Here is a 21,342-nt window from a genome sequence, read left to right as displayed (position 1 = left end):
TATGAGTGTTGAAGACTTTACTAGTGAACAAGTATGTCTACACGACGCTCTCACAGAGTCTGAAAAAGAGCATTGGTGTAGTGCTATGCAAGAAGAGCTGAAATCTTTCAAGGACAATGATGCGTGGGAGTTAGTGGATAGGCCAAGGGAGTGCACAATAGTGAAAAACAAGTGGGTTTTCAAGAAAAAGGGTGACAGTAGTAGTAATGTGCGCTACAGAGCCCGACTTGTAGCTAAGGGCTTCACCCAGATCCAAGGTATGGACTATAATGAAACATTTTCACCAGTTTTGCGTTATTCTACTTTGAGATTACTTTTTGCCTTAAGTGTTCAACTAGACCTAAAAATGAACCACTTAGATTTACCAACAGCTTTCCTTAATGGTAATATAGATGAATGTGTATCTATGGAAATACCAGAAAATTCAGATTTCACAAATTGTGATAATAAAGTTTTGAGGTTAAAAAAGGCCATATATGGGCTAAAACAGTCAGCTAGGGCTTGGTACATAAAAGTGGAATCCAGTATGTTAAACTTAGGTTCCAAGACATCTAAATATGAACCCTGTTTATTCATGAAATGTCATGATAATGTAAAAGTTTATGTAGCTATATTTGTCGATGACTTTTTTGTCTTTTATAACTGTGACAACTTTTACAAAGAGATGAGGAGTGTATTGTCAGATTTCAAGATTAAAGATTTGGGTCAAATAAAAACTTGCCTTGGCATGAATGTAAATGTTCAAAAGGATTGTATAACGTTGGACCAAGAGCAATTTACTGATAATATTTAAAAAAAAAATCAATATGATTAATTGTAAACTTGAAATTAGAAAAGGCTGTTAATGACAATTGCAGTGAGACTCATCCTTATCAACAGTTAGTTGGATCACTGATGTATCTTTCAGTTCTCACAAGGTCAGATATCTCTTATAGTGTTAGCTTTCTGAGCCAATATAACTCATGTTATAATGAAACACATTTGAAACATTTGAAAAGATTGTTAAGATATTTGCAAAAAACTAAACATTTTGGTTTAATTTTTAGGAAAAATATTACTGATTTACATGGTTTTGTTGATGCCGACTGGGCATCTTGTAACATTGACAGAAGGTCTTATACAGGATATTGTTTTGTGCTGTCAGGCTCTGTAATTAGTTATGAGTCACGAAAGCAAATGACAGTTGCCTTGTCTATTACAGAGGCAGAGTATATGGCACTTGCAGAGGCTTGTAAAGAAGCAATTTATTTGAAAAACTTGATGTCAGAACTAGGTATATATGATAAACCGTTGTGCTTGTATAGTGAACATTAAAGTTCTTTAAAATTGGCTTCTAATCCGATGTTTCACAAACGTACGAAACATATTGATGTACGCCGTCATTTCACTAGAGAATGTGTTGTGAATAACAAAATTGAACCTAATTATTTACAAACTTCTTCTATGCCGGCAAATATATTTACTAAGTCACTTTGTACGAATAAACATTATAAATTCATGGATCTAATGGGTATAGGGGAAGTAAAGTAAATTAAAATAAGCATGTAGTTTTTTTAAGATATTTTTCATTGTTAAAATACTTGTAATATTTTGTAAATTGTAACTTGAAGCTAAGTAATTGCTAGGATATTTTGTTAAGAGAGGGCGTTATAAATAAATTTGCAACTTATAACAAAATATCATCCGAGTAACGCCATCTATTATATATGAGTGTAAACTTATGTACCTACTTTCATTATCTATGAAAATAAAAAAGTTAGTAAAGAAAGTTTTTGGCTTTCTACTACTCCATCTGATACAAAAAATGGGATGAGAGAATCTTCCAAAGAAAGGAAGGAAGTAATCAATTTGAAACTCTATACATGAATGTGTAGATCATGCAAAGAAGTAACTTTCAGACACAAACTGAAAGAAAGTCCTCCTGAAACAGCTACTTTCATATAAACATTGAATTACACGAAAGAAAAAATTCTTTCGAAACAAATACTTCTATATGAACACTGAATTATACAGAAGATACTTTTCTCTACTCAGTTTGTATTTCAAACATTTGTTGTGGAATAAGAATCAGATATCATTCACATGAGTTCTACTTTGTTATATTCTTTAGGAGTGATTAATTTTTGGGAAAGAAAGTTTTTGGCTTTCTGCTATTCCATCTTGATACAAAAAAAGAAGGATGAGGGAATCTTCCAAAGAAAAGAATGAAGTAACTCTATACATGGATGTTTAGATCATGCAAAGAAGTAACTTTCAGACACAAACTGAAAGAAAGTCCTCCTGAAACAGCTACTTTCATATAAACATTGAATTACACGAAAGAAAATGATTCTTTCGAAACAAATACTTCTATATGAACACTGAATTATACAGAAGATACTTTTCTCAACTCAGTTTGTATTTCAAACATTTGTTGTGGAATAAGAATCAGATATCATTCACATGAGTTCTACTTTGAATAAAAAAAAATATAACCCCTTCAATTCAAAAAAGTTAGTCTGTTGTCAACCATTACCGTGTTTTATTAATTACCTCCCTTCTTTTCTACATCTCATCATCATGAGATATTTCATCGTACTTCCGGTATATCATCCCTTGCAATCAGAAAGATTTGTGGTTACAGCTATTTCATCCTAACTTCAAGGTGGTAGTCAGAAGTTGTGAGTATTAAGTTTTCAGCAGTTGGGTCTATGATTTTCAGCGGTAAAATTCATGCATGAGCATAGATATTATATTGTACGGCCGAGTTGTAAGTTTTTAGTATGAATAAATGGAAAATATGAATTCTTTCGACTTGAAATTAATAATTAATGTCTTAAGACTAGTGCCTTATTTCACGATCAGAGGAAAAAAATCGGTAATTCAAAAAGAACAAATATAATGTTTCATCTCAGGAAATGGCGATATGGGGAACACGGAAAAGATAAAGAAAGCACCCTTCTCCTTCTGAATGCCCGAGAGACCTATCTTATTGTGCAGAAACGTAACTCATAACAGATAACTTTAGGAGAGAATAACGATCTGGTCATGAACTATCTGGAAAAGCAAGGATGATCTTCAAATATGGTCAAGGTTCCGATCTTACTCTATATGCTTTTGAAGTAGTACAGCTTGTCAAATCTAGGAAGCGACTTCAAAGTCTTGGCTTAGGACCTCCTCTAGTTTTGTTTCTGTACTTGGCTTGGTTTTCAACTCTGAATGGGATAACCAAAACTCTTTCACCAAGTTAACACATTTCAAGAAAAAATCCCTCAAAAAAGTCGCAATGATCAATTTACTTCAGGAACTTAATCTTTGCCTCCCTCAGGTCAAGTGGGTTGAATTGGATATCGAGGGTTTCATTATGGTCTGCCAGAATGGTGTTTTTAAACACTTTGGTCCACGGTGAAGAGTATAAACCTTTCGGTATGAGCTTGCAGTCGTTATATTCATATTGAAAAAATAAATAAAACGTTCTATCATTTGCAATGGTTATGAGATTTTACCAAGGAAATTCAGCTCATTCAATCATTGATAATTTAAAAAGAAGATTCGTTTCGTCTTTTCAATTATTTATTATTCACTCCTCTGCGGTAGATGTTTCAGTTATAGATAATTACAATATTGTTTATTGTGCTTCAGCCATAAGTTTAGTTTTTAGACTTCAAAACAATAAAGTACTGATTGATTGATATCATACTCCAGATGTTTAATGAAAAAACTTTCTTCTCTCTGATTCACTAATGTTTGTTTCTTTTATAGTGTCAGGAAATATTTGGTTCTCGCTAACTAGTTGAACCATAAATTAGTACCCACACAATCCGTTCCGCATTTCATTCTCTGGTTATATGATCGTTCCTACGGCAAACCATTTAAAGCTAATCCAAATTAAAATGCGTATTGTATGCAAGGTGCAAATATACTCCAATAATGGCCAGACACGAAACTCATTTACAATTTCAACACACCTCGAAGACCGTTGAGAATGAACGACGAAGCAAAACGTGACATGGGAAAGGCGTTAGTGGATTAGTGAATGCTCTACTAGGGATTTTGATCGCTTCGAAGAAATGTTTGAAGGGTTTTCGATAGGGAGGGTGACGAAAATTAGATCAGTGCGGTGATACCGTAACTTTTGAAACTGAAAACGGCATGCTTTGCCAAACAAGGAAAGTAGTTGAACCAGTTAAAATCAGAAAAAATTCATTGTTTTCTGTTTTTCTAGAAGTAATATTGTGTAATTGTTTTTTTTAATTTACTTTTTTGCCAAAATCAATTATTTATCTAATAACCAACTGTTATATTAAACGCCCTGTACAGAATGTGCCAAATTGAACACTTTTAAGGGAAACTCCTGTTTTCAAACTAGATAAATGAAAACTGGAGGTTGTGTCTGAGGGTCAAATTTTATGACAAACTCTAGTGAAAACCACATATCGATATCTATCATCGTTTCTGAGTTACAGCATGTTTTTCGAAAAGTTGCTGTAAATTTCTTCCTGTCAAAAATTTTTCGTTTCTATAAATACATTTCCAAAACATTTTTTTCGTAGAATTCAATGGTGTAAAAAAATTATTTTTTCAAATGATATATCAAAAGTTGATGGAAAACTATTTCTTCAAGAGATGTTCTGTATATTCCTGCATCTTTTAATAGAGCTTAAAATCACCTTTCCAAAAATGTAGCACGCTTGATGATATGCTAGAGACATCTTTGAAATACAGAGCTTTTAGGTTTTTCCACGTAGACTTTGAACGCACACTTTGATCAAGTAGGCTTTGGACGATGCGGCGTTAGAACAGAATGCAAATCTTTACTGTCAAATTTTGATTTAAGCAGTAAAGACGCTCTTCAATTAGTGGTTTTTTCAAGCACATTCGCAATGATGAATTTCATTAGTTCGGACTCCCATTGTCTAATATATATATATATATATATATATATATATATATATATATATATATATATATATATATATATATATATATATATATGTATATATATATAGAACAGCGTTATAGAACAGTGCTTTCAAAAAATTGTTCTACAGCGTCATCTAGTAGCGAGTTACAGAAAAATTGATACACTAAAAAACTTCTCTATGAAAAATTACTTATACATGTCAAGTTTCATCACGATCGGTTGAGCGATGTAGAAGTTTATCACTTACCAACCAACCAACAAACATCCATTTTTATATATTAGATAGATAAGACAATGGAAGTCTGAACACTCTGAACTAACGAAATTCATCATGAAACATTGTCAATCACCTTCAAACACACATTCGTAATGAAGTATGAGAGTTATGAAAAATGGGATATGATAGTCTGTTTTATACAAACCGGAAAAAATGCAGAAGCAGCAAGCACGAGAGGTATCCAGAGAGAAGACAACCTCTTAGAGACATTTCCGCAAGATTGCGACACAACCTAATTGATGGAGGTCAATTTGAAAAGAAAAGGACAAAATTATATAAATCAAATAGGGATAAGAAGTTGGAAGAAATATTCGCTTTAGGAACTGTTGAAAATAATCCCAAAACGTCAACGTTAGGAGGATTTTGGAAAGGCAAATTCAAACCATACATCAGGATCAATGGCTTTTTGCCAGTGGTTCCTAGAATAACCAAGTGCTTGATTTTTCATTAAATTGTATTGTATTTGGACAGACGCAGTTTATGTGAGCAGTGCCGGCATTTTCAACCACTACAACTCTTATATTTGAGCACAACAAAATCCTCATTCTACTGTTGAGCAGAGAATTCAAGAAAGATTTGGATTAAGTGTGTGATAGATGTTTTCAGAGGTGGAATTATCGGTCCTTTCATTTAAAATGACATTCTCACATCTCAGAAGTATTTGTAAATTTTAAGACAAAATATTGAACCACTTGTTGATGAATTGCCACTGATGGAGCTCAGAAAAATATACTTTCAACAAGACGGGGCTTCGCCCCACAACTCTGCAATTGTCACCAATTTCTTGACTGCAAATTTTGGTAATAATTGGATAGCCAACCAAGGACCCAACCGTTGGCCGGCCAGGTCACCGGACCTAACGCCTATGGAATTTTACTTATGGGTAAGGTTGAAAGATGTTATTTTTAAATTGCCGACCAATTCTAGATACGAATGCGGCAGTGATACAAAGTTTTACTTCTCTTACTCCTACTGAACTAATTGATTCGGCAAAAAACATTTAGAAAAGATGTCTGAAAGTGGGAGAAGCTGGTAGACATTTCGAACACCTTCTCTGAAGAAATATATCTCATTGTTTGTTCTCTATCATTATTATTAATATTGTTGAAGTTTCATTTATCACTAGTAAATATAGTATAAATTGTTATCAGTTTTATTGAAACTATGTGTTTTAATCACTGTTGTGATGCTTTCTCAACATTTGATAGCTACTACGGAACAATTTCTTTCCGTTTATCGCCGCGTCGCGTCGTCCAAAGCCTACTTGATCTAAATGTGCGTTTCAAAGTCTACATGAAAAAACCTAAAAGCTCTGTATTCCAAGGATGACTCTAGCATGGTACATTTTTGGAAAGGTAATTTTAAGCTCTATCGAAATATGCAGGAATATACCTACAGGGTGTCTCATTAAAAAAATAGTTTTCCATTAATAACCATTGATATCTCATTTTAAAAAATTAGTTTTTTACACCATCGAATTCTACGTAAAAAAGTGCTTTGGATATGTTTTTATAGAAATAAGACGTTTTTCAATAGGAAAAAAGTTACAGCAACTTTTCGAAATTGCACATCTTCGAAAAAAATGCTGTAACTCAGAAACGATAGGTTCGTTCCAACCTTGAGTCACCAACAGATTTTCAACAGTTTGTAAATCGTTGTCAACGCGCATGTCTGTTAAATATTGGTTTATGATTAATTTGAAATTTCTGATTGGAACAGCTGATAGTTCAACTGAAGTTTGGCATGGAATTTCAACATAACCTTTAAAAATAAATCTATTCACGTGTATTTCTGGAGAGTAAAAGAAGGTTGCAAGTATTTTATATCTCTATTCTATTTACTAATCAACATGGAACTGGGAGGTAAGTAGGTCACCGCAATAATTAATTTGTGTAATTAAAGATGTTCATATTTTAGGTTCACTTAAAGAATTCCTAATTTTTACTGCGCCAGCAAATACATAATTTATTTTATAACAATTTTTGCAGGTTATGTTGTTTGCAAGTTGCATGAACATAAAACAGAAACAGTAATACGGAATACGCATGCGTCAGATTAATGGTTAGAAGATAATCCTCAAACCTTTCTGATAGATTTCGAACAGGTTTGAATCTTGGATGGAACAGAAAACTGATAGTACCTGATAATAGATATCAATATGCGGTTTTCACCATTTTGTTTGTCATAAAATTTAACCACCGGACACAACCATCAGTTTTCATCTATCTAGTTTGAAAACAGGAGTTTCCCTTTGAAAGTGTCCAATTTGGCCCACTCTGTACAATAGTTTGATGCACCAATCCAACTGATGAAGCTACTGTGTAGCGAAACGCGTTTTAAATACAGGTCATTGTGGGAATTATATAATCATTATCATGTATAGTGTTATTAATTTTCATCAAAAAGCCGGCCAGTGCATGCTTAGTTCAGCCTATAACCATTAATGACACCTTAAAGCAGATCTAAACTAAGCTGTATGGTGTTGCATCACGAATGCTTGGCTTTTGAGCTCTGGTTCTTCAAATTGCAATGAGGATCTGTTATTTTAAAAAAAATTATTCCCATGCATCTATCTGATTGGTATAAATGAAATTAATAAAGGACCAGTTTATTAGAGTGAATAAAAGAGACCAGCTTTTCATTTTAAAAACTGTATGAATATTGTTTTGCAAAACATATATTCAAGACATACAAACTGGCAAATGCCACGCACCATTATTTTAGTTCAAAACGATAGAAGCACTGCGTCACTCGTGTATCAATTATCGCATACATACTGCATAATTATAAAAGCCATATAAATACGGGTCAAGGTCTACATCTTTTTTACTGGAATATATATAAATTCTACAGAATAGTTCGTATGTTAATGGACTAAAAATAACTTATTTGCTCATACCGTTGGAAGGTATACCGAATACCCAAAACATTTTCATGTACTGGTGGTCAACTTATGAGGGGCAACACTGTCTGTAAATTCAAGTTTTCTCGAAACATATCCATTTTACCTAAACATTGAACTATTATACAGTACATTCTATTTAAAACAAGTCACCCTGAATAACTTTTGGTACAATGATTTGCAGGAAAAATAAAAAAAACCACTGAGTGAACTTCTGTACAATCTGGTAGCTAGGTTTCATTAGTGTTTTTGTGAAGTATACTTCAAAAAAGTCTTATTTTGCCTAATTAAGTTTGAATTCGATATTCCCTTCATTTTGTATTGTCTCATTCTACAATAACGATTACCTACCAGGTGAAGTTACAATTGGTGTTTCTGTTTTTGCGAATTCTTGAGAAGCAATGGTTTATTCGCTTAGAGAACGGATTGAAATAGTGAGTTTGTACTACCAAAATGCAAATAGTGTCAGAGCTGCTGCCCGTATGTTCAATCATGATCATCCAGGAAGAAATTATGATACAAATACGTTTCGGAATTATCGGACAAATTTATGGAAACTGGATCTGTTAACAATTAAAAGCATACCCGTTCAAGAGTTGTCAACGATGGAGCTATTTGTACTGCAGTTTTATGGCACGTTGGACTAATGGAAAATTCGCAATCTCTTACTAAATTATCTCGAGATTCAAGAATCAGTCATACAAATGTTATCAGGATCCTTCATAAGTAAAAATTTCATTCATATAAGATTAGATTAGTTCATGAATTGAACGAAGATGATTTCGACAGAATTTCTTGCATGAAATTTGTTATTCGGATGAATGTACGTTTAGTTTGAATGGGGAGGTGAATCGGCAAAATTGTCAATATTGGAGTGATACGAATCATCATTTATACCGTCAAGTTCATACCCAACGACCTCAAAAACTGAATGGGCGGGAATTTTAGGTGACCACATTATAGGATTTTTTTATCGATGATAATTTGACTAGTGATAAATATTTGGATATGTTGGAGAATCCTATGATACCGTGCATCAATAGGGCAATTGAGGAGGATATAAATTTATTCGAAAACGAAATAGTTTTTCAGCAGGATGATGCACCTCCTTATTATGCAGCTCCAGTGCGATAATTTTTGGATGATCACTTTCCTGGTCGCTGGATTGGCAGAAGAGGTCCTACAGAATGGCTACCAAGGTCTCCGGATTTCACTCCAGTAGATTTCTTTCTATGTGTATGAGATAGAATCAACAACATTAGAAGATTTGAGAGCGAATATCATGAGGCATTGCAGAGAAATAACTCCCGAGATTCTCAACTATGTGAGGGCGGCAATGGAAGCTCGTTTATACCATTGTACGGAAGTTGGTGGAAACGTTTTTGAACATTTACTAGGAAATTTTTTCTTCCTCACATTGCCAAGTCATCAGGTTTTGATTCAAGAATTATTCAAAATCTTTTTTCTGATTAGTTGCTTCCATATTTGTCTCTATAACGAATATGTCAAAATGTGTCCCCCTGTATTCTATTGTTGAGGTGTTTTATTATTTTTCGTGAAAATCATTGTTCCAAAAGTTATTCAGGGTGGCTAGTTTTCAACTCAAATAATTTGTAGCTCCAGAACCATAAGCTTCAGACCATCTTCAATCTGCTTATCATGTAACGCCGGTATCCAGGCCGGGGTGATTCGAATAACCACGTAAAGGGGGCCATGTATGTGAATTTAAAAACCTGAAGGTCTCCCGAAGATGTGGCGACTAAAAAAATATATGTGAAAAAATTGAAAGGTCTTCCGAACAGAAGGCGACAATAAAAAAGTGAAATTGTTTTCATCGTAAGAAAGTTAGACAAAAAAGGGGGTGGCAGCATTGGCTTCGGGCAATACTGCTGCCCCCCTCCCCCAGACGAAGCTCCTGTCATCTTTGATAGGAGGAGCCTGGACAAATGCGTCCGACTGGAAAGCAACATTCAAGAAAATTAGAGAGATAGAGAGAGAGAGAAAGAGAGAAAAGGCTTTTTTGACAACAAAATTACAGAATATTCACTTTATCATGCACTTACGTGATATGAAAATAGAACCGTACTTTCACGGTCAAAACAAATCTCAAAAAAAATTTTTGAGATTTTTGTACTACAAAAAATATCGTATCTATCCTGACTACAGAATAGTTAGAACAACACAACTGAGAAATGAATTCAGAATATTGTCTCTGGGCTTTAGAAGAAACCAAAATATATTATATTTCTTTTCAAAATACTGAATCATAAAGTCGACTCTCCTGAACTCCTTACACGGATAAGATTTAATGTGCCTGCAAGAAGAATTAGAAATTCTCTTATGTTCAATATACCCCCAGTTTGTACTACTGTTAAGTCACCGCTTATAATCATGTTGCGACTAGCGAATCCATTCAACTTATTGATGGATATAGATTGGACTGTTTTTTTCAAGGAAAATCCTTAAGGCGCTCTTAGAGCGGTGCCTGTGCGAAAGTAGTGATTCACATTGGATTTGAATAGCTGGAGATTGAATCCATTTTAAAAAACGTTCTCAGGAAGTATATTCCACATTAAGGCAGTCCTACAAATAAAAGAGGTCTTGAACAGTGAAGTTCCGGGTGTACTGAGTTGAACCTCAAAACGATGAGAAGTCACAGTCCGTCGCGTATGAACACTTTCCGTGAAAGTATCTGTTTCTTCCACGTTCCAGACTATCATTGAATGCTTTCAAAAAATTCGTTACACAGTACATAAGAAACTTCAATTAAGCATGTATAAGATATTAGACTGTAAGCCATACAAATGTTTCAATTCAAATTCATATTTCAATTTTTTTCAGTCATGTAATGAGGCCTTGTAGACCTGTTTGAATAATAAATAAATAAATATAATGGAATCGATATCATTGGCCCAATATATGGTAAAATAACAGTAGCCTTTTTACGCCTCAATATATTAATGGGCCTTCAACATAAATCAAACTTTTATTTTCTTCAATATTATTGTTTCTTCAATAGTACACCTTTAACACAAACTTCACGGCCAAAATCATAAACCGTGAAGAGTGGAATACCATTAGTCATCCCGAAAACATGTTTGGGAAAAACACCTGGTATACAGATGGATCGAAGACCAAACATGGAACGGGAGCTGGAATATACCGAGCGGATAGAAATTTAAACTACAGTTATCCGCTAGGACTATGCACATCCGTCTTTCAGGCAGAAGTGTATGCTATCTTGCAGTGTGTAAGGCTTATTAAATTGAGATCTCAAAGAAATGAGCGGATCAATATTTTAACAGACAGCACGAGCGCACTAGGGGCTCTGACAAACCCGAAGGTGACATCAAAACTGGTCTGGGAATGTCATGAAGAAGTGAATGAACTTGCAAACAGGAACAAATTAACTTTGGGAATCAAAGGTACTGATGAAGCTAATGAATGCGCAAGACACGGATCATCAACTTCATTTATAGGTCCTGAACCAGCTCTGGGAGTACCAAAATCATTGGTACGAAACCAGATTAGGACATAACCAATAACAAGCATACAGAGTACCTGGCAACAAACACAGTAGAACCTTCATTAGGGAACCGTCCAAAAAAAGAACCGAAGAACTACTTCAATATAGTAGGGATTGGCTCAGAATAATTACAGGGTTACTTACTAACCGGTCATTGTCGGCTTAGAGAACGCCTGAATAAAATGGAGCTGTACAAAGAAGACCTCAGCTGCAGATTATGCAACGATGGGATGGAAACAGCCCTACACATCTTATGCGAATGTGAGACACTGAATCACAGGAGGCAGGCAATATATGTACGTACAACACGAAACTTGTACAAACTAGTACAGAGAACGAGACTGATGGAATGGGTGTCATGAGAAGACTTGAACTAAATGGACAAGACAGACACCTCCCAAGGGACCAAAAAAAGCCATACAAATGTATCAATTTAAATTCATATTTCAATTTTTTTCATTCATGTAATAACGCCTTGTAGACCTGTTTGAATAATAAATGAATAAATAAATATAACTGAATCGATCATTGGCTCAATATATGGTAAAATAACAGTATAGCATTTTGACGCCTCAATTTATTAATGGGCCTTCAACATAAATCAAACTGCTTTCATTTTGTTCAATATTACCCTTTAATATTTTGATCAAAATCGATACTGCCTCAATAATATTGACCGTGTAAGAGCCGCCCAATGATTCACTCCTTCCACGAAAGGTGAATGCTCCCAAGAGCAAAAACTTCAGTTATACTAACACCCACTGATTCCTACAAGAATATATTATTCAAAGATATTGATATTATATTACTTCCGATAAAGTTCGATGTTCATTAGATTTTATAGCAAATTAGTTCCAGTCTGAAGAAGTAATATTTATTTCCTTCTATATTCGATGAAATAATAAATAAATTTGTCGGAACGGAATAACTACATGAGAGATGTTGGAAAAACATGTTTCCTTATTACAAATATTTTAGGTAATGTTAATTACTTTTTTTATTTTTCCACCGGTATTTCCAGTTCACCAATTATCCGAACTATAACAGATGTACCTATTCATCACATCTGCCTCTTCTACTTAGGCAGATGATATTAGGCCTGCAAAGCTCGACAAGTTGTTCTGTATTTCTTGATCATTTCTAATTATGGGAAACAGTGGGGAGAACAGGTTGGTAAACAATACAATGGTCATACAAGATCTTGAAATGAAATGAAATTTCTCCAAACAAAAAAATTCAATTCAACCCGCTGAAGTGTAATAAAGGGCAAACTGATAAGTTGACCCCGAAAAGTTATTGTTTTATATGAACCACTGAAGAGTCCAGTTAGTCAGTACTTTGTCATATTCATTAATTTTGTCTACAAATTAACGCTGTATAGATGGTTGACGTTTCGGAAAACAATAATTTTTCTAAAGCAAGAAAGATGAAGCAAGTATAATTTTTTATTTAGAATAACTTGCACAAGTGACAATATTATAAACTGAAAATTTTATGAATATTAATTTTTTTAATCAAGACAACTTATTCAAATTACTAGAGATACTTACTACTACTGATTGGTATTTGAATATTGTTGTGTATAGGCTATATGAGAGGCTTTGCAACGTGCTATGTTCACAATCTATCCAAAATATCAATTCTGTATATCTTATTTCTTTGAAAATGCTTACCTTCATCCGGACGGGTGCAATGTTGACACTAAATATAAATTCATCCACCGGAAATTCGAGGGCGCATACAGAAACAGTGATTAAAGAATAATTTTTTTTATGGACGTTTTTTTTTTCCCGCGGCTGGCGCCGCAGTTGGAATATTCAATAATCCTTTCTTATTACATATCTACAATATAAAACGAACCTGCATACATTATTTCAACCTCGGAGAATATAGCGGTACGCAGAAACAGCGACGAAAAAATAATTTTCATATATAAACGCTCCTCTTTTATCCTCAGGGGGTGCGACCCAGTTGGACTATTTGAAAATCTTTTCTCATTATATATCTACAATATAAAACGAACCTACATACATAATTTCAACCTCCGAAAATATAGCGATTCGGAGAAACAACAATGAAAAGATAATTGTTGTTACTGATGGAGCGGAGTCCCTATACCTCTTTTCAATTGCTTTGCTTGAACGGTATTTTTTCCCATAAAGAAGCAGTGTAAAATAAAACACGAAATTGTTTTTGATCAATTGTTCCGAAAATAACAAAAATAGTGTCACTTTCAGCACAATAACTCACAAACTTATAAGTAGAGTATCATGAAATACTAATTGAAAAAGCGGTGAATGCAAAAAAATTAGCGCCATCTATGTGTTGGGCTCAGAAATGTTCAGCCCATGTAGTACACGGTTGGTCAAATAGAATGACAGTTCAAGCCACTATATGAGAAAACTTATCCAATATACTGTCAAACGGGTAACTTAAATTTTCAATAAATTAAAATTAGAGGTTATGGTTTACCAAAATAAATCACCTAGTATGCTAAAACATAATTTACCTTGCCTCGCAATTTGTGTGGCCTCAGCTTTGCCTTAACTCTAATGATCAATTTTCTTCCCTTTCTGTCTTAAATAAATCCTAGAGTATTGTGGTGGGGTAATATTATTCGAACAGAGCAGCAAGAGTCATACAATCAGAGAGACTGAACCTTAATTACCGACTATTTCATTATTCCGGATTCCGGGTGCTGGTCGTTTCACCAACGTTACCGTATAGAATTTGATATTGCACACGACACTCTTTCTTTTACATCTACAGTACTTGTCCAGATCCAGGCCAATGGTTGATACAGAAACGCAGGATACGTTGATGACTTTGCTATACCGACAGCCATTCAGTTTCATACCCAGTGGCGGTCGGTATAATTTTTACCAGGATATAAACTCCCAATATAATTCCCATTATGAATTGTAACTTTTTTGTACACTAATTCATAGTTATTATTATGAAGATTTTAATATTTTTAAATTTTTCTTATTCAAAATATTTATTAATTTCATCAATCATGATTCGTTCAATACATTTTTCATGAATCTACACAATCTGGGTCCCAGCTTTCCTTTGAAGACGAAACACAAGCACTGCAGAAAAAATCTTAAGACGCTCTAAGAGCGGTGCCTGTGCGGAAGTAGCGATTCACGTTGGATTTGAATCGCTGAATATTAAATTTATTTGGAAAAGCGTTCTCAGGAGGCCAGGGAGAGATATGTCGAATAGTTAATGTATATTTTCAATAATTCGAATCAAAGTTTAAGTGTTCTCTAAGTCAAATCACCCAGAATGTCTTGCTTCACAATTTTTTCGATTTTTATTCGTTATTTTTCGATAAAATATGTCGGTTATTGCCAACACATTCAAAGTCAATAATTAGCGTTTCTTGTTTTGAACGGAGAGTCAGAGGATGAGGTGTGAAATGGACACACCTCATTCCGCATTTTGCTGGTCACGCTGGTGAATTATTTGATTTTTTTAAATGTTTATCACTTCGAGTAGTTCGAGTGTATTTTGTCGTATTGAATTTCAAATTCGTGATTGGTTCTGTATCATCGTTTTAATTCGAGTGTCTCTTGAATTAACATATTTTCTAAATGCTGTTACAAGGCAGAAGCTTATGAAAAACAAAAATGTAAGCCTATTTCTCACATTGCTCAATAATGAGTGAAGAAAGAACGCGTCTTGAATTTGATTTAGCTTCTTATTGTTACGTTTTCTCCAGCAGGTTCGACAATAATTGACCACACTGTACAATCAAACTCAACTTTATTTCACTACTAGACTGACAATAGAACACAAAAATTCTAACTGAACTTCAGACAAATGCTCAAATGTCTATCGCCTTATTAGCTCGAACGCACTGCACTTTCCGAACTAGACACACTCTCCTACGTCGCGATAATGCTTGCATAACTCAATGGAACTCTTTGGAAACCGGTAAAACAACTCTCGAATGGACGCGACGCTCCAGATTGTGAGAGAGAGATACAACTGGGGCTGAGAGTGACCTTGACAAGTCGCTGTCGAATGGATAAGACCAGCGTCGGCCGGCGACGCAGGAGATAATTTACAACAGAATTCATATTATTAGGGTTACTACATATCGGGTGTTTCAAATTCGATCCTCACCATTGGGATCTCGGAAATTTCGGAAAATGGTTTTTATTTTTTTCTGGCTTTTTTTCTAAGGATTCGAAAATAAATTGCACTTCCACATTGCCACTTTTTCCCTGCTACATAATGGTGTTTTCAGATTTGCTATCCGACGTTTCGTCTTCCGGCCACCATCATACACTTTATTTTTTCTTATGGGCGCTACATTGGATTCTTTTTGTTTTGAATAGAACCAGATTTGACCTTTTCAATGTTATAAATCAAATCAAATATTTATTGATCCATTGAAAGAGCTTAAAAAAAGCAATTGGACAAGTCAGTACATATGAAATACAGATATAAAATATAAGTATATAATATACACATTCATAAATAACAACAGATACTAAAACAATCCGCAATCAATGCAGATAAGAAAAAAATTCATCGATTGTATAGGGGCTAATTTCAGAAAGTAGTTGTTTTATTTTATATTTGAATACTTGCTCCTTGGTTATAATTTTGAAAAACTCCGGAAGTGCATTATATAATCTCAGTCCCAAAATCTCAAACGAGTTTAGACGTAAAGATAAACGTGTTTTTGGTATGTGAAAATGATTTCTGATGCGTGTATTATATTCATGAAAAGATTGGTTTTGTTTAAAATCCTCTTTATTTTTATGAATATACAACAAAAGTTCCAGAATGTAAAGACCAGGTAGGGGCAAAATTTTCAATTTTTTAAATAATGTTCTACATGACGAAGTTCGTGATGCGTTTGCAATGGTTCTAATAATTCTCTTTTAAGTTATAAAAACATTGTGCGCAGATGGAGAATTTCCCCAAACAATAATCCCATAGTTGATTCTTGATTGTATCTGACCGTGGTAATATAAGAGTAGACCAGATTTGTCTAGAATTCTTTTCAGGTTTCTCAACAGATAACACTGCTTATTGAGTATTTTGATGAGATTATCGCAGTGCTGACGGAAATTGAGATTGCTGTCTAGAAAAATCCCTAAGAATTTCATGCTATCAACTCTCTCTATCTCAGCACCGGATATTTCAATATTGATGTTTACCGTGTTAATATTTTGGGCAGTATGAAAAGCTACTGCTTTCGTTTTGGAGGCATTCAAAAATAGTGAATTTTCACTAAACCAATTTTGCAAACTATCAAGATCAGAATTTATATTTTGTTGCAGTTCAGGCAAATCTTTTGATTTAAATAGGAGAGAAGAATCATCAGCATACAAACAAGTGAGTGACTTTTGCAAAGCAGATGGCAACTCATTGATATAAAGAATAAAAAGAATTGGCCCCAAAACTGATACTTGGGGAACTCCTATGTCATTATTTAACTGATCGGAAAAAAAGTTTCGTCATAATTCTCATTCGAATATTGTATTTTGACAGTCTGGGTGCGATTTGAAAGATATGATACGAACCATTCATGCTGAATACCTCTAATACCCGTAGTACCTCTAATACCCGCAGTCAAAAGCACGGCTGAGGTCACAAAAAATTCCAGTGGGATTTTCGCCTGCTTCAACAGCCTGTAGAAGATTCGAATAAAAAGAAATTATTGCCGTTGTAGTGGAATGATTCGATCGAAATCCGTGTTGGTTCGGAGTTAGAACATTATTTATATTCAGAAATTTATGTAGAAATTCCAACATTATGTATTCGAATACTTTTGAGAGTGCTGAGGAGACAGCAATAGGACGATAATTCTCCAAATTATGAGAGTTTCCTTTTTTCAGGATTGGAGAAACTATAGAATGTTTCAGTCGCGAAGGAAACTGTCCTTGCTGAAGAGATATGTTCATAATGTGAGTTAGGGGCGCTATGATGTAGGGTGAAATCCTTTTGAGTATATATGTGCAGAGATGTCATCTGGTCCACACGAATGTTTATTTTTGATTTTGTCCCTGATAACCTTCAGTATATCATCTTCACTGACATATGTAGTGAACATACTATTCTCAATATTCGGTATCAAATTAGTCCTCAAAGGGTTATTTGTAGTTTTATTTATTTTGTCAACAATATCATGTGGAGTATTCACGAAAAAGTCATTGAACATATTTGCGATATCGAGTGGATTTTCTACAAGACCATCATTAGTATCTATAGTTATAATACTTTTCTTTGTGGTTTTTCCTGATAACTCGTTAACAACAGACCACGTGTTCTTATTTACGTTACCTGAAGAGTAAATTTTGCTTTGATAATAAAGACTTTTATTTTTCCTTACCAGAGTTTTATGTTGACTTTTTTGTGTTTGGTAGAGTTCTTTCAAGGTAGGATTAGTCTTCATCTGCTGATAAAGTTCTTTAAGGTTTTTACTTGACATTTCAATTTCAGTGTTATCCCATTCAGTTCCAGGTTTTTGATTTTGATGTTTTCTGATAGGTTTTATTGGGCATTCATAATTAAAATAAAATAACAGAGTATCATGAAAACTGTTGAACTTATCGTCTAGAGTATCTAGTTGATACATTTCTGGCCAGCTCTCTTTTTCTAAAGCATTTGACAAATTTCTAATATTAGTGTCATTTATTATTCTCCTATGAATATATGAAGATCTTCCATCAGTTCGATGTTGTTGCGTGGAAAAGAAGACAGTTTGGTGTGAAGATATATATGAATCATAAGTTATTATTTTTTTTTTTCGAAAAATTGGGGATATTGAAAAAAAGGAATTCTTATCACAATAGGCTTTGGCTTTGATGTTTCTAAATTTGACTTTCAATTTGTTACACTCAATGACATTTTGTTATTGTACAAGTCATTGAATTTTTGGCAAAACACGGCTTTCACGAATGAAAAAAATAGAGATATGATACAAATTTATTACAAATACGATAGAAACAGTGTTAGGACCAGGAAACTAAAGAAAATTTGATAAATGAGGTATGTTACACATTGTATCTTTTCAATAAAAATTAATAATTTGCAGAGAAACATGAACCCGGGGAAATCTACAAGTGAAATTTCCTCGGAAACGAATATTTGTTATACACATCGCAAAAAAGCAGTTTAAAATGTTACAAAATACACATATCTCAAAAATTGCATCCAGATGATCCCGAAAGGTGATTAGAATTTTGTAGTTGGCTAATATAAGACGACCTGATTTTCCTGTTCTCTGGAAAATGTAATTTGGACGGATGAAAGCACTTTTACGAATTGTGGGATATTCAACCGAAATAACGAACACATTTGGAACATAAACAACCCCAGGCAGTTCCCAGAAATTCGACCTCAAGTGCGATTTAGTATTAACGTGTTGGGCAGGAATTTACAAAGATATAATTTTGGATCCTCATTTATTTGACGGAATTCTGAATGGAGAAACCTACCACCAGTTTTCAATACCGACTTTCGAAGACTATTTGGATGATCTACCTTTGGCTAACTATAACAAAATCTGGTTTCAACATGATGGTGCTCCACCGTACACTACAAGACGAGTATCTAATTACCTAACTGAAAGGTTTGGTGATAAATGGATAGGGAATAATTTACCGGTGAAGTGGCCAGCAAGGTCTCCAGACTTGAGTGTTATGGATACATTCTCATTGGGTACACTGAAAAATAAAGTATATGGTCAGAGGGAATATCAAAATATTGAAGACCTTCAACACAGCATTGTTAGAGAATTCGGAAGATTTAGGAGGTGGAAAATTATTCGTGCAGTGAATAATATTCGAAGAAGGACACAGCATTTTGACTATTTGCTGTGATTTACTTTTGTGTTTACATTTTAGTTAATTATTGTTATTTGTTCGAAGTTATATTCTCATTAAAATGGACACAATATAATTTACCTCATACACACCTCGTTTATCAAATTTTGATTGTTGATTCAATCTCTGTATTTTTTCATTGTTTTTTCAAATGAATCAAACTCGGTGAGATTTTGATCCAAAAACTTGAACATAATTCGATGTGGTTGTTGTCTTTCGTGATATAAGTTTAAATACAATAATAAAATATCATTGAGTGTACCAAATTGAAAGTCAAATTTAGAAACATCAAAGTCAAAGCTTATTATGACAGGATTTTTTTTCAATATCTCCAATTTTACGAAAAAGAATGATAACTTACGATACATCATTGAAAATGTTCTATTCAAAACAGAAAGAATCCAATGTAGCGCCCATAAGAAAAAATAAAGTGTATGATGGTGGCCGGAAGACGAAACGTCAGATAGCAAATCTGAAAACACCATTATGTAGCAGGGAAAAAGTGGCATTGTGGAAGTGCAATTCATTTTCGAATCCTTTGAAAAATGAAGCCAGAAAAAATAAAAACCATTTTCTCATTATTCTAGGATTGCTTAAATTATACGAAACGAACCTATCAATGATATTAATGTTTTGGCCGAAAATCACGTTATTTCAGGCATAATTACTGATAGCTATTTGAAAAATAATTTCAAATTGGAAAGTGGTTTTGAAATCTTACTAATAAGTGAAATGCTATAGAAAAGTTTAATAATCTCCATTTCGACTATTCTTTCCATACGAAAGATTAAAAAAAATAATTTTATCGATATACTCGGTATTGAAGAGGACAAAATGACGTGCGAATTTCATTTCCAGGCTTGCATAACATTTCGTCCATTCAATTGTATAGTCGCGAATGGAATACCTAATAAGGATGTTGTTAAATGATTCTTCAATTGAACAAATGGGGCGGTTTGCTTCACATTCACCAAGATCATCAAGCCAATTCAAAGTGCAATATTTTAGTTTCACTTCGACTTAGTCCGTGATTAATTTACGTTTCTAGCGGAAACAGCGGTAATCATTGCAGATATGATTCCATTGTGATTTTACGCTCTCGTGATTCAAATGATGAAACGGAAACGATGCAGGTGAATAAAAGTTTGCTTTGATATTGCAGAATGCATGTCAACCAAAAAATACTATTCGAGTATACGTTACCCACAGGTGGGTACCCACACTTTCAATTTTAAATATTTAGTCTATGTAAGTAAAGTTTTTTAAACCCGTACATCTACAGTTGTTCATGACTACATATCTGCACAGGAGAGTAAGTTTACAATGACGATCACTTTAGATTCGAACTAGATTTATTTATGAATAAATTAATAATCTATAATTATACATACTTCTCTCTTTCTACTTTGGATGGTCGTTGCTTCCTAACGTCAGGCGCATTTGATCAATGCTCCTCCTTCGTCGGGGGGCGCAGCGGTCTTGCACGAGGCAATGCTGCCACCCATTTTTTTCGAACTTCATGTAATAAAAAACAGTAGTTTTTTTTTTAAACATAAAAACAATTTGATTTTTTGAAGTCGCCTCCTGCTTGGGAGACCTTTTGGTATTTTTCCACATATATAACCCCCTTTACGTGGTTATCCGAACCACCCCGACCTGGATACCGGCGTGAATAAAGGGGGCCATTTATTCATCACTTTTTTAGATACTCACACATTTCAATATTTAACACAATACGAAAAGGAGCCCCACGATAGCACATGGCATCCGCGTACCTTCTTTGTGGACGGACGTTATCAGCACGTCCGTCCACTAGCACGGCCACCACGGAACTCCATTATACATACTTGCAGCTTGTCAAATCTAGGAAGCGATTTGTAACAT

At 34.2% G+C, this 21,342-nt stretch overlaps 1 protein-coding gene and 1 long non-coding RNA gene across 10 annotated transcripts in view; both read right to left on the bottom strand.

Moving 5' to 3' along the window:
- The window catches only part of LOC141479981 (uncharacterized), a 29,148-nt gene extending 19,255 nt beyond the window's left edge, over positions 1–9,893 (bottom strand). The window contains exon 1 of the long non-coding RNA XR_012464099.1: positions 8,668–9,893. This is a non-coding gene — a long non-coding RNA (uncharacterized lncRNA). The remainder of the gene's footprint in view (positions 1–8,667) is intronic.
- Positions 1–21,342, bottom strand: part of LOC111507953 (uncharacterized) — a 247,589-nt gene that overhangs the window by 207,013 nt on the left and 19,234 nt on the right. The gene's annotated exons all lie outside the window — the stretch shown is intronic.

Source organism: Leptinotarsa decemlineata, unplaced genomic scaffold (assembly GCF_025532065.1).
Source record: "Leptinotarsa decemlineata unplaced genomic scaffold, Ldec_3_MD MMD2_P_RNA_scaffold_11, whole genome shotgun sequence".
Lineage (NCBI taxonomy): Eukaryota > Metazoa > Arthropoda > Insecta > Coleoptera > Chrysomelidae > Leptinotarsa > Leptinotarsa decemlineata.
The sequence above is the reverse complement of the archived record's forward strand: the minus strand, read 5'-3'. Positions and strand labels throughout refer to the sequence as shown.